The sequence below is a fragment of the Spinacia oleracea genome, chromosome 4 (genome assembly GCF_020520425.1).
Source record: "Spinacia oleracea cultivar Varoflay chromosome 4, BTI_SOV_V1, whole genome shotgun sequence".
Classification (NCBI taxonomy): domain Eukaryota; kingdom Viridiplantae; phylum Streptophyta; class Magnoliopsida; order Caryophyllales; family Amaranthaceae; genus Spinacia; species Spinacia oleracea.
This window is the reverse complement of record NC_079490.1, coordinates 51,304,257-51,318,380: the sequence shown is the minus strand read 5'-3', so window position 1 is coordinate 51,318,380 and position 14,124 is coordinate 51,304,257. Positions and strand designations below refer to the sequence as shown.

The following is a 14,124-nucleotide window of genomic DNA, read 5'->3' as shown; positions in this document are numbered from 1 at the left end:
TGTTAAATTAATTAAATCGTAAAAATCGTTATTTTTCGAAAATAAAAATTGTAATTTTGTATGAAAAATAACTTAATGCAAATGTTCGTGAAATTAATTTTTTTATAATTAGTTGGTCCGTAAGCACGAGCCAAAGGCACGAACTCGAGGTGGGGTGGACGTGTGGCTCGTCGAGCCATACGGGCAACCACGCCTGTGCCGAGCCGCAGCGACACGGGCAGCAGCAAGCATGCTGCGTGCCGCGCACGCGCTGGGCGAGGAAGGGGCAAGCAAGGCAGGCTGCCTTGGCTTGTGGAGCGTCGAGCAAGCAAGGCTGCCATGCCTTGCGCAGCGTCGAGTACAACAGGCACCATGGGGCAGCGAGAGCTGTGGTACGTGGGCGTCGGCTGCGGGGACATGGCCGGGCAGCCGCTCGTGTGCCTCATGGGCCACATAGTGTGCATTAAAGAGACCCTTAATAAAAGACCCGTTGAACGACATAACGAGTCTCTTTAAAACAAGAGATCTAATTTGAGTGATAACGGCTCTTTTATATATACTGGACCCCGCATACTACATTAAATCTTAAAGGAGAGAGACCCCTTAAGTAAGATAACGGATCTCTATTTTGCGTTGGGCCCACTAATACGGCGCTTAGAAAAGGAAAAGGAAAAGGAAAGATTAAGACCTAATAAGATAGAACACGGGTCTCTCTTCCCCATCCTAAATTAAATAAAAAAATTGTGAAGCTTTTAAGTTATTTTTGTGTTCTCTCCCCTCCTCACTACTCACGTTGGTGCTCCCCGGTCCCCCCAGTTCACAACTTTCCATCTCCTTATCCTTCTCCTTCATCTCTATCAACCATGTCGCCGACTAGTCGACTACACCTCCTACTCTGCTGCCACAGCTCAGACTTTCCCCAAATCCGGAGGAGCTGGAACCTTTAAACCACCTACGAATTCATCGAAAAATGCTCCGTTGGAATGGTCTGCCAGTGATCGATGCCGTTGATGTTCGATTGGAAGATTTTAACCGACGAGACTCGATTGGTTCTGAGGTTGCGCAAGATTTGGTGAAGAATATCGTTAGGGTTATTTCTATGGATGGTACCTAAGGTCTTGTTCGTGGTCAACCGTTTTGAACATTGAGTCTCTACTTAAAACTGTAAGATCTAATTATTTTTATTGTTTTCGATTTGTGAAGAAAAAAATTATAATTTGAATTGATTTGATTTTGGTTAAGAAATATGCATATGGGGGTATTTTTAGGGTTTTGTGGATATGCATTTTGGATTTAGATCTGCTTTTTTAGATCATTGGTTCTGGGTTTGTTGTGCTTTTGATTTCTTGTCGATTTTGCGGTAGTCAAATTAGAGATTGTTCATTTCACTATTGTGAACAGTTGTGCCCCTTTATCAGTGAACATCTATTTTGTGAATACCATAGTCTTCGTTTATTGCTGGTGTTGATGTCCTAAATTCTTCTATCATAGTCGTTTCTCTATTGCTAGGAATTGGCGAATGTTGTTGGTTGAAGTTTAAAAATCTCTTACTTGATTTTGATTAAATATGGATTTAATTTGCTGATGCTTAAATTAGATAGAGGATTCGGGGAAAAGGAAACAATCAGGTGTGTTTATGATAATTATATGCCTGCTCTTTCTGGAAATTGAACTAATTTTTGATACGGAAATTTGAAATGATCAGGTGTTTATGATAATTACAGTAGGTTGGCTTATGGTTTGTAGTTATGTAAATTTGCGATTGTAATTGCTTAGTTGAGTATAAGACTTGGTATTCTCTTGATATGACCTGTGTTATGTTTGTTGTTTTTTCTTGTGCACGTTTATCATCCTCTAATGTTGTCTACTCATAATTGTCAATTCCTGTGAATGCATTTTAATTCAATTTCACTGCCTTATGTAAGAGAATCGCCTATGATTTCAATGGATTTTGGAGCACCTTCATTCAACAATTTTGGGGACCTTTTATCATATAAGGAGTCAGAAAATCATGTTCTTATTATCATGTGTTTTTGAGTTGATATAAGTTACATAAGGGTTCAATGGGAACCAAAACATGATTAGGGGGGAAAATGAGAGGTACATGTAAAAAGGCTATCCCAATGTTGGGAAATCGGTATCAAAACAATGCGCACGAAAGAAGTAGTGCCTCTTGTTTGATTAATCACTTCAAGTTACAATTTTTTGAGATATTTTATTCTAATTTGTCTAAGTTTGTCTTTAGGTTTGCAAGGTTGCTCCTATACCCAGGGAGACTAAAGTTTGGAAGTATATTAAGCTTACCAATAGGATCTTTCTGATAGATTTTCTTGGTGTTGTATAATCAGAATAGTGACTAGGAGACAAATATATTGTTCTAAAGGGTGTGATATTTTAGCTTCAGACAAAAGTGTTTTGGCTTCAATGACCTTGTTAATTTTTTTTTTTTTTGTTTCTGTGTAACAGCAAGTCACAGACAAGCTTAAAGGACCACTTGAGGCACTTCGGCCTAAGATGCAGGTATTTATCAATCTGTCTCACCTCGTGAAATCCCTTTTTTTCTTATCTGAACTCTTGTCGTACCAATTGAAATGATTACGTCGTACAGTTGTTAGTTGTACCTACTTATCTTTCGTGGTACCTTGAGGATCTTGGGCCAGTTCTTAATGCGGTACCCTGAGGACCATGAGCCAGTTCCTCGTGGTACTCTAAGGACCTTAAGCCAGATTTTGACCATCCAATTTTGTATCATGGACACTAGTCTACCAGGATCATTAATTAAGAACAAATAGGATCGATGATCTATACAGATCTTTCATCCTTAAAAGTGAAAATGTGTCTTTTATTTTTTATTGTTGATTGTTTTATTTGTGTTTTACAACATATTAAGTGTTAATTAACTATGTTAGTTATCTTCTTACTTTATCGAGCTCTTTGTTATACTTCGTTCCTTAGATGTAAGAACTAAATATCTACCATTGAATACCCTACACTGCGTTTACCCAACAATTTGATGTGGTTCTGCTAGAATTTTATCACTGAAAATAGTTGTGTTTGACAGCAAATTCAGGATCTCATATGCTTAAGAATTAGTTGCTTATTAATGAGGAGTTACTATTTTGGTTGTTGTCTAGTTACTTTGTACATAGAGATGAGTTCTAGAGTCTAGACTCATGATAAACGCTTCTTATGCTGCCGCTTGGTGACCTTGAAACTCTACTTGTTTTTTTAGTACTCCCTTCCATCCTAAAATTATTATCACAATAGTTGTGCAAGAGGATGTTGTTGTGAGCTATTTGAAGAACTATGGTTACAGTGGTTTAAGTTTATTAAAAGACTGGCTAAAACAGCCTCAATGATTTGTTATTTTTCTTGCCGCTAAAATAACCTCAATGATTTGTTATTTTTCTTGTCCTAATCATTTGCTCTGGTGCTACCTTTAGACATTTAAAAACATTGAAAACCTGATACTAATTATTCTAGCTCTAGTTACTTTTTGGGTGTTAGTTTCTAGAATTTATATATACTCATAAATTGCAGGAGGAGAAAATGAAAGCATCTATTACTATATACTAAAAGAGACACCAAAAATGACACGTGTCATTTCCTGATGCGATTTTTTCCCGCCAAAATATATTTTTTAAAACTTTTTAATAAAAGATTTTACTTTGCATTTATTTAGGAAACTAACTAAAAAAAGAAATAAAAATATAATTGAATAACCATTGATAGAATATGCAGTTATTTTGTAAATATTTAGATTCCTAATTAATAGCCTCATATCACGCTATTGTACAAAAAATAGTTTGTATACTGACAATACACAATCAATGAAAGTCAGGGGAATTATTTCTCACAACCATAAATGTAACTACGTAGTACATGATATATTATTGGAGGAAAGATGAATCAATATTATTTTCTCCTTTACAATTTGATTTTATTTATGTATTGTTTTAATTTTTTAATTAATTTATATAATATTGAAGAATTGATTTCTAATGTTAGTCTAATAATAATACACGGTGAATACGGATGTTAATTGAAATAATAATAAGTGGTAAGTATACAGCTATATAATCCTTAACTTTGTACTCCGTATTGTACTAATATGCATATTTAGCTTATTTAGATATTTATTTTATACACTATGAATTCATACTTTTACATATATTCTTTTTACTTTCACGTTTTTCTAATATCACAAGTCATTTATTTAGATACTACAGAGTATTGAAATATTAAAATATTTTAGTAATAACCGTGTGTTGCACGGGACCTAACCTAGTTGAAGGAGTCTATTGAAGAGAGTGGATGCGGTTACCAGGAGGGCAGGAGGTACATGAATTATGCAAAGTGGGATATATATATATTGATGTATACAATTACAATTGATGTAAAGTGGGATATATATATATTTCTTTTATATATTAAATGTAATTGTAAGAATTATTTTGGAATTACGAAATTGGTTAAATTAATGCTGATTTTTTTGGCCGGAAAACGGCCTTTTATGGTGATTTTTTTTAATAAATATTAATGAAAAGAGACCCGTTAAGTGTAAAAAGAGCTCTCTCCGGTATAATAAAAAAAAATAGTAAAATATATAAAGAGACCCCCTATCTAACATATGGGGTCTAAATTTATTAATTATATAAATATTAAAAAACTCAAAGAGACCCCCTATCTTACATATGGGGTTTGAGTTTTTTGGATAAAATAATATTAAAAAATTCAAAGAGACCTCCTATGTTAAATATTGGGTCTGAATTCTTTTACAAACATACCCCATATCTCTAATAAGGGGTCTCTTCCCCTTCTATATTATTTTTTTGTATGGTTAACACAACAGACCTCTTTTCTTAGATAACGGGTCTCTTGTTTTTAACAAAGAAACCCCCTCTAGATGAGGGGATCTCTTTATAAAAGAGACCTCCCTATCTAGAGACCCTCTCAAATGGGGTCTCTTAGGCCATTTTTGACGGGTCTCTTTGGCCAATTTTGTAGTAGTGCTAGCCCGCATTGCACTCGAACAAAATTTTTTTGCTTCGTTGGGCTTGACATTTATGTTTGCATTAAAAATTGGCTAACGGGATAATTAATAATTATTTTATTTAACTTGGGACGGGCCGTGAGTTTAATTTAATATTTAAATAATTAATTATCCGGATTAATTATTGGTTTGAGTGGGAGCCGCTAAATGAAATTAAATATGAAATAATTATTTTAATTATTTTCGTAGGTCGCATTATTTTAATTAAATTCAATTTTAATTAGAATAAAGTATAAGGATTAATAATTTGAAAATTGATTAATCTTTTAGGACGCGTTTATGTGAACGTGAATTTTAATTAATTCACGTAAATACTTGAATAATTAATTGGGCCATTCGTTTTAGCATACGAATGGGTGAATGCATAGAATGTATATTTTATGTAATGCAGGTACTCCATGTGACTAGTATGGCCAATCTAGGATAGTTAAATACGGTATGCGAACCGTTCTATCTGTGAATGTAAAGTTTTAAATATGGTCTGCGAACCATTGAAATTTTGAAGTAATTTTATTATTTCAAGTATTTCTAATTTAGAACATTAAGTTAGCAATGAATGAAGATTCAAGACGATGCCAAGCTAACAAGATGGTGAAGAAGATTGGATGCTTCAAGACAAGAGTTTTGGGCCATACTAGTTCACCTATTATTTATGCACTATATATATATATATATATATATATATATATATATATATATATATATATATATATATATATATATATATATGTTATGCCTGAATGAATGTATATTATGCATGAATAGGTTGTTTATATGACTCGATTAGATTTAGTTCACTAAATAATCGAACCAACATAGAAACAACTAGGTCTAAAGAAATATTGATTTCAAAAGTTGCCTTCCAAATCAAGCACTTACAAAAATCTAAGGATCTAACGTAGTAGGTTTACGCCAAAGCAAGGTGCTATATTAGTTGACTTAGACGGTAAGGCGTCCCAAATGAGCACGTTGATTGTGGTTTGTACTCAAACAACAATGGCATTATGTTGTGGCAATGGGATAAATTATGGTATTAATTTATTAACCAAGACTAATTTGGAGATTACTAGCAATATGTTTTGCTTACCTAGAATCTTAAAATACTTGAGACATGCCAAAGCTGCTTAAGGATTTAGGACTTTTAGGGTCTTGGAATCGTTTTATTCATTTTGGACCATGTTTTGCTTTTGCATGAATGAAATGTTTAATAGCTTTAATGATTGCATGAATGCTTTTATTTCATGTTATTAAAGTGTGATAAATGTTTTTCTTTGCTAGTTCATTCTGTAGAATCGTAAATGTTCAACTTTATTGCGTTCGGATAATAGAACTGCGATATTTTCTCGATTGATTGGTAACTTATTTTGTTAGCGACTCTCAAAGAAAAGGAGAGTGAGAGTGTATCTTGAATACTATTTTCTTATAGTGATCTTCATGGTTTTTTTCAAACTAAAATTTGAATGGTAGACCAATTGGACCTCATATATTCAGAATATTGGGTAGTTTTGGAATAATGAAGTATTGAGTTAAAGACTCATGTATAACCAATGGTTAACAACCAATTTTCTTTTGATTCAATAAATGAACTAGACTCATTGGATGTTTTCATTCAAATTGAATAAAAGAAAGATACTTTATAAGCATAACAAAGTAAGAAGATTAAGCAAAGAGTAAAATCTTTAGGACTATAAGAAAATGTGCTAGAAAGGATAGGAAAGGGAACAAAAGAAATGAATTCAAGATTCAATTTATACCTAAAAGTTTGTGTTAAAGAGAAACGACTTAGCAAATAAACTCCTATGGTATTAGATTACCGCTTGAGGTTCTAACTCTTGTTAAGAACTCAAATTCCGGGAGCTAAGTCTGGTTAATTGACCTACAAGTGGGAAATGAAGCAAAGTCTTGCTACATTAGTTGTAGGGTCATCATGTTTGTTTTAAAGTCCTTCTAAAGGCTGGAACTTAATGGTATTATGTTCCATTAATCATCATAATCAATTTATGTTTGGACAACGAAAAGACTCACATTCAAAGTAAACAAAAACATTCGTTGAGTGTTTATTTGAATGAAATGGTAATTTAAGGGTTGAGTCATATGATTGATTAATAAACAAACGAATCTTTTCATACTCAGAAGTTTAAAATCAAACATTTTGATTTGTGTTCCACATATCTTTGGTAATGTCATACGACCATATCAACAAGACAACATTCTAAGATTCAATGGCATGGATTTCTGAAAGTTGGTTAATTTAAGACACGTGGTTCTTGCTTGTTGAACATGACATAGAAATGGACTATTGTTTGAAGTTTCTAGAAAATAAAGTTCATGGGCCAAAGATTGGATTTTATGACTTACCTATTTCACAAGAATTTGAGAAAATATGGATATATTTACTCAACGTGAACTATGTGAAATGCTTCAATGCGATTCACAAAATGGTATAAAATCAACTTCGCAAGAATTTTGGAACATCTAGGCTGGGTCAAGGTGATGTTTGCTTGAGCCAAGAAAGATTATCTAGATTGTTTATATGGCATTATGGTAATCGAAGCTCCATAAGAATATGGTATATCCAAATGGAGAAATCGCAATCTATTTGATTAACGATAATCACGACTATTTTCCTATATAGTTTCTAAATGATACTCTCAAGTGAGTATCACACTAAAGAAAGTTGTCAAAGATAAAGATAAGATTTCATAAGGATTGAACTTTGGTTTAGTACATCTTTTCAGTAAATATATATCTAGGGTTGTCAAACCCAGTGGGAGTTAGTGTTTACATCAAACAAACTCAAGTATAGATATATGTTTCTTTATGAGCGACTCTTAGAAACAAAAGGTATTGGTTCTACCACAAATCTGTGAACATATGGTTGTTGCTCTAGATAATGTCTTTTAGGAAACCATCATATTTCCAAAAAGGCAAGTGGGAGAAAAATGACCTCGAAGTGACCTCAAAAGAACTTCGAGTCAAGCAACAAACAAATGTAGGATACTTAGGAGTCTTTGGAAAAGCTCCGTACTTAGAAGCCTTTGGAAGAGCTTTAGGAAGACTTTGGAAGTGCTTCAAGAGAATCCTAATACTCAAAGGACTTGAGTAATGTATTTATAGACACTAATGTTTGATGTTCAATACCTAGGTAAATCGTATAAGGAATAGAATTCAACCAAGACAGATACATAGATATCTTGAGGAATGAAAACTATGAAGACTTTGGAAAGTGCTTCAAGAACATACGACTTACAGGTTAGCTACGACGAATTAAAAATTCCCAAGTATTGTTTGAGGCCATCAGAAACATAAGTATGGTTCGAGGCCATACAAAATGGTTTGAGGCCATTTCATCCAAAGTACCTTCATCTTAAAGAATCAAATCTATGATTTGGTTGATTTGCATAAAGGGTTCACTCCCATTAGTTGCAAACATGTTTTCTAAACATACAACGTTGATTTGCATAAAGGGTTCACTCCCATTGGTTGCAAACATGTTTTCAAAACATACAAAGATGATATTGTATACACATACAAAAGAAAAGCTAGATTGGTGGTTAAAGAATATAAACAACTTCACGACGTTGATAATGTTAAAATCTTTTTCACCAAGTCGGAATGCTTGAACTACACTAGAGGAAAAATCGTCATGTGCTTCTCTTCAAGTGCGGGTCATTTAATAAATTGGCAGCACTTGAGAGCACAAAAAAAAATAGAAAAATATTTTCACAAGTGCGGGCACATTTTAGAAAATTGGCAGCACTTGAGTTCAAATGCGGGCTTTAAACTCAAGTGCGGGCTCATTCATAAAAGACCCACACAAAATAATTCCTAATTTTTTTTTGGTTTCCTGCTTCTCTGTCCTTGGCCTCTTCTCTGCTTCACCAATTTTCATCTCTCTTCCCCTCTCTGGTTCTTCTCTTCCTTTCTTGTTCTCTGGGTAAGACTATGAAACCACAACACTCTCTGCACACACCTCACTGCCTCCCCCCCCCACCCCCCACGCGTCGCTGGTGCTGTTCCCTCACACGATAGAAAGGGGCCTCAACTTTTTTTCAATTTCCCGCTCTTCATCTCCTTCCCTCACATTATGTCTCTGCGGCTCCGCAAAATGAAGAAACACACTCCTCTATTTCTGTCCTGCTGTTTCCGTCGTTACTGCCTCCTCACGACCTGGTAATCTCCTTAACCCACTTCGTTAATGAAATTAAAATCCCCAATTGGGCAAACCCTAACAATTTCAATTGATTTTCTCCCTCCTCTTGTTGTGGTGCGACGACCACTCCACCGCCGACATCGTTTTTGAAGTGGTGGTGCCCTCCTCTCCTCGTACTTATATCTTTTCTCCCTTGAGCCACGGAATCCGTGCCGCACTATCCTCGGCCACCGTCGCAGGTCTGATCCTCTGTCGTTGTTTTTGCTGTTGTTGTTATTAACTCTTGCTTCCCTTGTTTTATCTTCAAAAATTATAGTCTCTTTATTTCCAGTTTATTCATTCAATTTTAATAACTATAGAACTTTGATTTGTCATTTTGATAATGAAAGATTAATTTCAGTTAATAAATTAAGTAAATTCTACCAGGTTGGTATAATGAATATTTTGAATAAAGTAGATCCTCCTTATTGAGTTCTAGTTCAAGTACGAATATTTTATATAAGTGATCTGATATTTTGTTGTGAACAAGTTTTGGTTGCAAATATATCAGAGGCCTTGATAGGTGATACAATTACATGAAAGATCGAGTTATATTTGGGCTGACAAGTAAAAATAGGTACTTCTCTGTTGATTTGTAGTTGTCGACTTTGGAAATTGTAGAAGCTACAATAGTGGTTTCTTTGTTGGAGTTTATGGGTGATGTTCATGAAATTAATTGCAGACTCAAGTCTAGTATTTGATTTAGGTTATACTCCTTTAACATGGAGCCTAGAACTTCAATGTCCCATTTACATCTGGTTTTGTTTGCTTTAATTCTGAATAAAGTCATATGTGGGGTAATTCTAAGTGGGTTTTCCTTTGTTGATTTACATTTTGGACTTATGGATGTTTTTTATTTTGCGCGTGGGTGTTTTTTTTGTTTTGCGTGTGGGTGTTTTGCGTGTGGCGCTTCACTTTTTTAGATTTATGGTGTTCTCTTCCTTCCACTTCCATTTGCTGTTGTGAAGTCATCTCTTGATTCATGATTAAGTGGTTAGTCATCAATTAACTAATAAATTATTATCAAACTGGGACTCGTTGGGGTTTATTTCAGGCTTGTTGCTTACTTTCTTGAAAATCGATCATCACTGCATAAAGGTAATTTCTATTTATTCATTATACCGGCCTGTGACTTATTTGCAGCCTGCACACAATTAAGTTCTTGTGAGCGGCACATGATTTTTACTGTAGGATAATAATAGTTGTTCCTCTAAATTGAAGGCAATCTGGTTAACATATATGTGTAAAATGAGCAATTCCCTTGGATAGTGTCGTTTAAAAATGAAAATTACCGACGTTGATGATAGGCGAACAATTCAAAGTTTTGATTTCTGGGTTTTGTTTTAATTTTGTCGTTTTGATTTCTGTTAATTAGTCAAATATAACTTTTGAGTCTACACTAAAACATACTTTAACTCTATCAGCATTTGATGTTAGTGAAAATGCTTGAATGTAGATGGAAAGCATGACAGATGAAATAACAGAGCTTGATTGATTTTGTTGTGGTAGAATTTTCTTCATGTTTCTTGTGAATTTTAAAGTCGGGGTTTGAATATGGGATACATTTTTCTCTCGTGTTTAGCTTTTGTCTATCTGTAGGTAGATCTTGTTAGTTCTTTTTGAATACAATTGTGAAATTTCTAGTATTCCTGTATGGCGAGACAAGAGAACCCAACTACAAAATTCCTGTAAAGAGAGAGTGTCTAGAAGACAACCAAAACTTTAGGTGTTGTTTGGTATCAATGTGGTTTCTTTGATTTCCGTTTTTTTCCCAAAACAAATTTTCGCCCAGTTTTGCAGAAACCACAACGGAAATATAGAAACCACTAAAAGTGGTTTGGGAAATTTTGTTTTAAAAATAGTTCAGTTTCTAGTCTTCCTTACTGTGACTTTTTCTCTCCTTTTTCAACTCTCTATCTATCTGCATCTTTCCTTCTTCTATAAACAGAGCTTGTGATCCATTCATGAAGAATACCTTTGTTATGTAATTCATTTCTCCTGGATTTTTTCGCCATAGATCTTGACCTTGTGGCCCTAGAAATTTCAATCACTTAATCAAGAGAGAGGGCATGCTTGTTGTTCTTAGCCGTTATCCGTTTAATCGGAACAACACACCATTAGTAAGCAACCAAAAGTTGATCTTTTTAATAATTGATAGTGGTATCAATTAATTCTTTAATTTAAATATGTTCAGATACTAATTTAGGGGATGATGAAAAGGATCATGATAGATTGAAAGGCAAAGTTTTGGATTTTAGAGATATGGCGGTGTTGATTGATGAGGTAGAAAATGGAAGATAGATGAAGACTTTTTTTGGGTGAGTTGGAGAGAAAGGTTTGTTAACTATGGCGGTGTTTTTTTAACTTGTTCTGTTTCACTTGTTCTGTTTCATACTTCCTCGAAAATATGAAGTAAAAGAAGTGTGTTATATAATACTCCCTAGGTTTTGGAAAAATATTAAATAAAATCGGAAATCAGTTTTCGTTTTTTAAAAACTTAAAACTCAAAATTGGAAATGATACCGAACAGGCCATTAGACTTCTGTTATTAGCTATTTTTGAATAAATCTAGCAATCATTGCATATGGAAATATGGCAATGGGAAAACGAAACACCTTCCTCAATTGGTTTTGTAGAAAGGAATTGTGTACATCACACAATGTAAAAGTTTTGGATGCTAGATAAAAGATCAAGCTTAAGAAATCTATTCGTAGATTAGAGCATGCAAGTGGGAATTGGAACATATTTTTGAACAAGGCTATTGAGCAATCATGGCTCTATGAAAATATGGATCATCTTGTAGATGAGGAGTTTAGTGGGAGCTAAGTCTAATTTATTGGTTCTATATATATTAGATACACATCTCTCTATTGAAAATGACGTTCAAATTCTAAATGGATAGATTTGAATGTATTTGTCAATATTAGAACCACGGCGAAACTTAGAAGATACTGGGTTAAAGATCTATTGGATAGGATCTAAAGCGTTGTTTGGATTCTGTAAAAGTAATTACTAAATCAAACACAATTAAGAGACTCAAAAGAGACTCTCAACCCATATGAGTAAGTCTAAGTAATGAATGCTTAACTAAGTATAAAGCTAGGTTGTTATCACTAAAGTTAAGCATGAAGGGCCTTGAAGAGGTGCCTTCACCTTATATCACATGGCAATGCCAAGATTTTAGCAAGATTAAGTATCTCTTGAAACAGAATAAAGCTAAAAGTTACATGGATAGATTTTAAAATGCGAATGGTTTTTGCATTACAATCAATCATGTATGATGTGATATATAGATCGCCAAGATAACTCGTGAACATTGGATCATGACGAGTTTATACCAATCTCTATTGATCTAGGTAAGGATCATTAGAATAATATCAAGAACATCCAATACATTTGGACATGTAGGATGAGCACTTGATAAGAGGAAGTGAAGATGAACTAAAGTTTTGATGCTACATGCATTTGCCTAAGCAAAAGTTGAATCTTGTTGTTAGGCAAACCACAAACATACACGGGCAATTAGGCGTCGTGATTAAAAGGTGGTAACATAGGTTCTAAACCATATGTGATGCATGGAAAACTGAATCAATGATTAGATTCCAAGTTCTCGATCAGTTAAAAGATGTATCTCCCACATCTCTGTGAGCTGGTTGGAGTATTTCAAAAAGGATAGCATCATTTGCAATTCTACATAATTGAAATGAATTCATTATTGCCTAAGAAGCAATGAGAGGGAATTGTTTCTAGTGGGAGTTTTTCAATGAACTCAGGTTGATCACAAGTCTGCTATCTGGATAATTTTCTATTTTGAATATGAGAATCATTCTAACAGCAATGAAAGACTAGATCATTCTATAAACATATTCAAAGATCTTTTCATCTTACATCTAAAGGCTTTCGATTGAAAGGATGCTAAGAATATCAAAGTATGATAAACTAAACCTCTGCATTGAATGAGACACAACATTCATATGCAGAAATGGAATCAAGTTTGAGTTCCATGAATGTTTTAAGTATTGGGTGAAAGCTAGGCCTATATCTGTAAAACATTAAATGCTTGATTTTGGGTTAGAGGCCCACAAATTGGTAAGCATTTGGTTTAAACATTTATCATTTATGAAATTTCATTTCATAGATCATGTAATATTGGTTTAGTATTAAATGATGACGTCCAAGTGATTCAAAACATTCAAATGGGATGTCAAGATGGATTCTTCGACAAAGAAACACGCACAAGTGAACTTGAATATTGAAGTCACAAAGGATCCCTAATCCAGGTCATTGAAAGGTGGACGACCAATGACTAATGAAGATTAGATCGCAAGTAGATTTGTAGTTCGGTTTCTTGAACTAGATTGACTGGATGTCAGAATCTTTTGCATAGATACTTATTGGATCTTGTATCGGATTGACCATGAGAACACTTTAAGTGATTAAAGTCATGTCATAAGTAGTTCTCATTAATGGTGATTAGAACATTCCTCAGAACATGAGTGATTATGTCTGCTCGTTTGAGAATTACTTCGCTTTGATACTAGCTAAACGTCGCACCGTAAAAGGAGGCTATAAAAGCAGTTATTGGGCGTACTATGAATCAAAGTGAGTGTTCATTGATTGCAAGAATGGATTGTCCTCCTATCTTTGATAGGATACGGTGTTTCTATGTAACAACGCCTCTTGGAGAGTTAGATACTGTGACAATGCATGGCCGTGCTCATAATGGTTAAGGCTTAACCTTCTGTAAAAGTTTAACAGTTGAGCTCTGTAATCTGAGAAACACTTCTGGACCTAATAAGGATGGCTTGGATCTTACCTTATGTTCAGCAAGTAACACTAAGCGACAAAGGAATGTGAATGCACACTTGTCTGAATGACAAGTGGGAGACTGAGGGAAATA

At 34.3% G+C, this 14,124-nt stretch overlaps 1 protein-coding gene across 8 annotated transcripts in view; it reads left to right on the top strand.

Annotated features, from left to right (window-relative positions):
- Window positions 1–675: 675 nt before the first annotated feature.
- Window positions 676–14,124, top strand: part of LOC110801546 (uncharacterized) — a 41,350-nt gene continuing 27,901 nt past the window's right edge. The window contains exons 1-4 of one of the 8 annotated variants that reach the window (XR_008919101.1): window positions 8,656–9,205; window positions 9,338–9,424; window positions 10,279–10,322; window positions 11,419–11,542. The gene's annotated coding sequence lies outside the window, so the exon portion shown is untranslated. Of the gene's footprint in view, window positions 1,144–2,445; window positions 2,500–7,946; window positions 9,425–10,278; window positions 10,323–11,418; window positions 11,543–14,124 lie in introns of those variants that run through there. The other 7 variants (XM_056827056.1, XR_002536966.2, XM_056827058.1 and 4 more) reach the window with 7 other exon arrangements.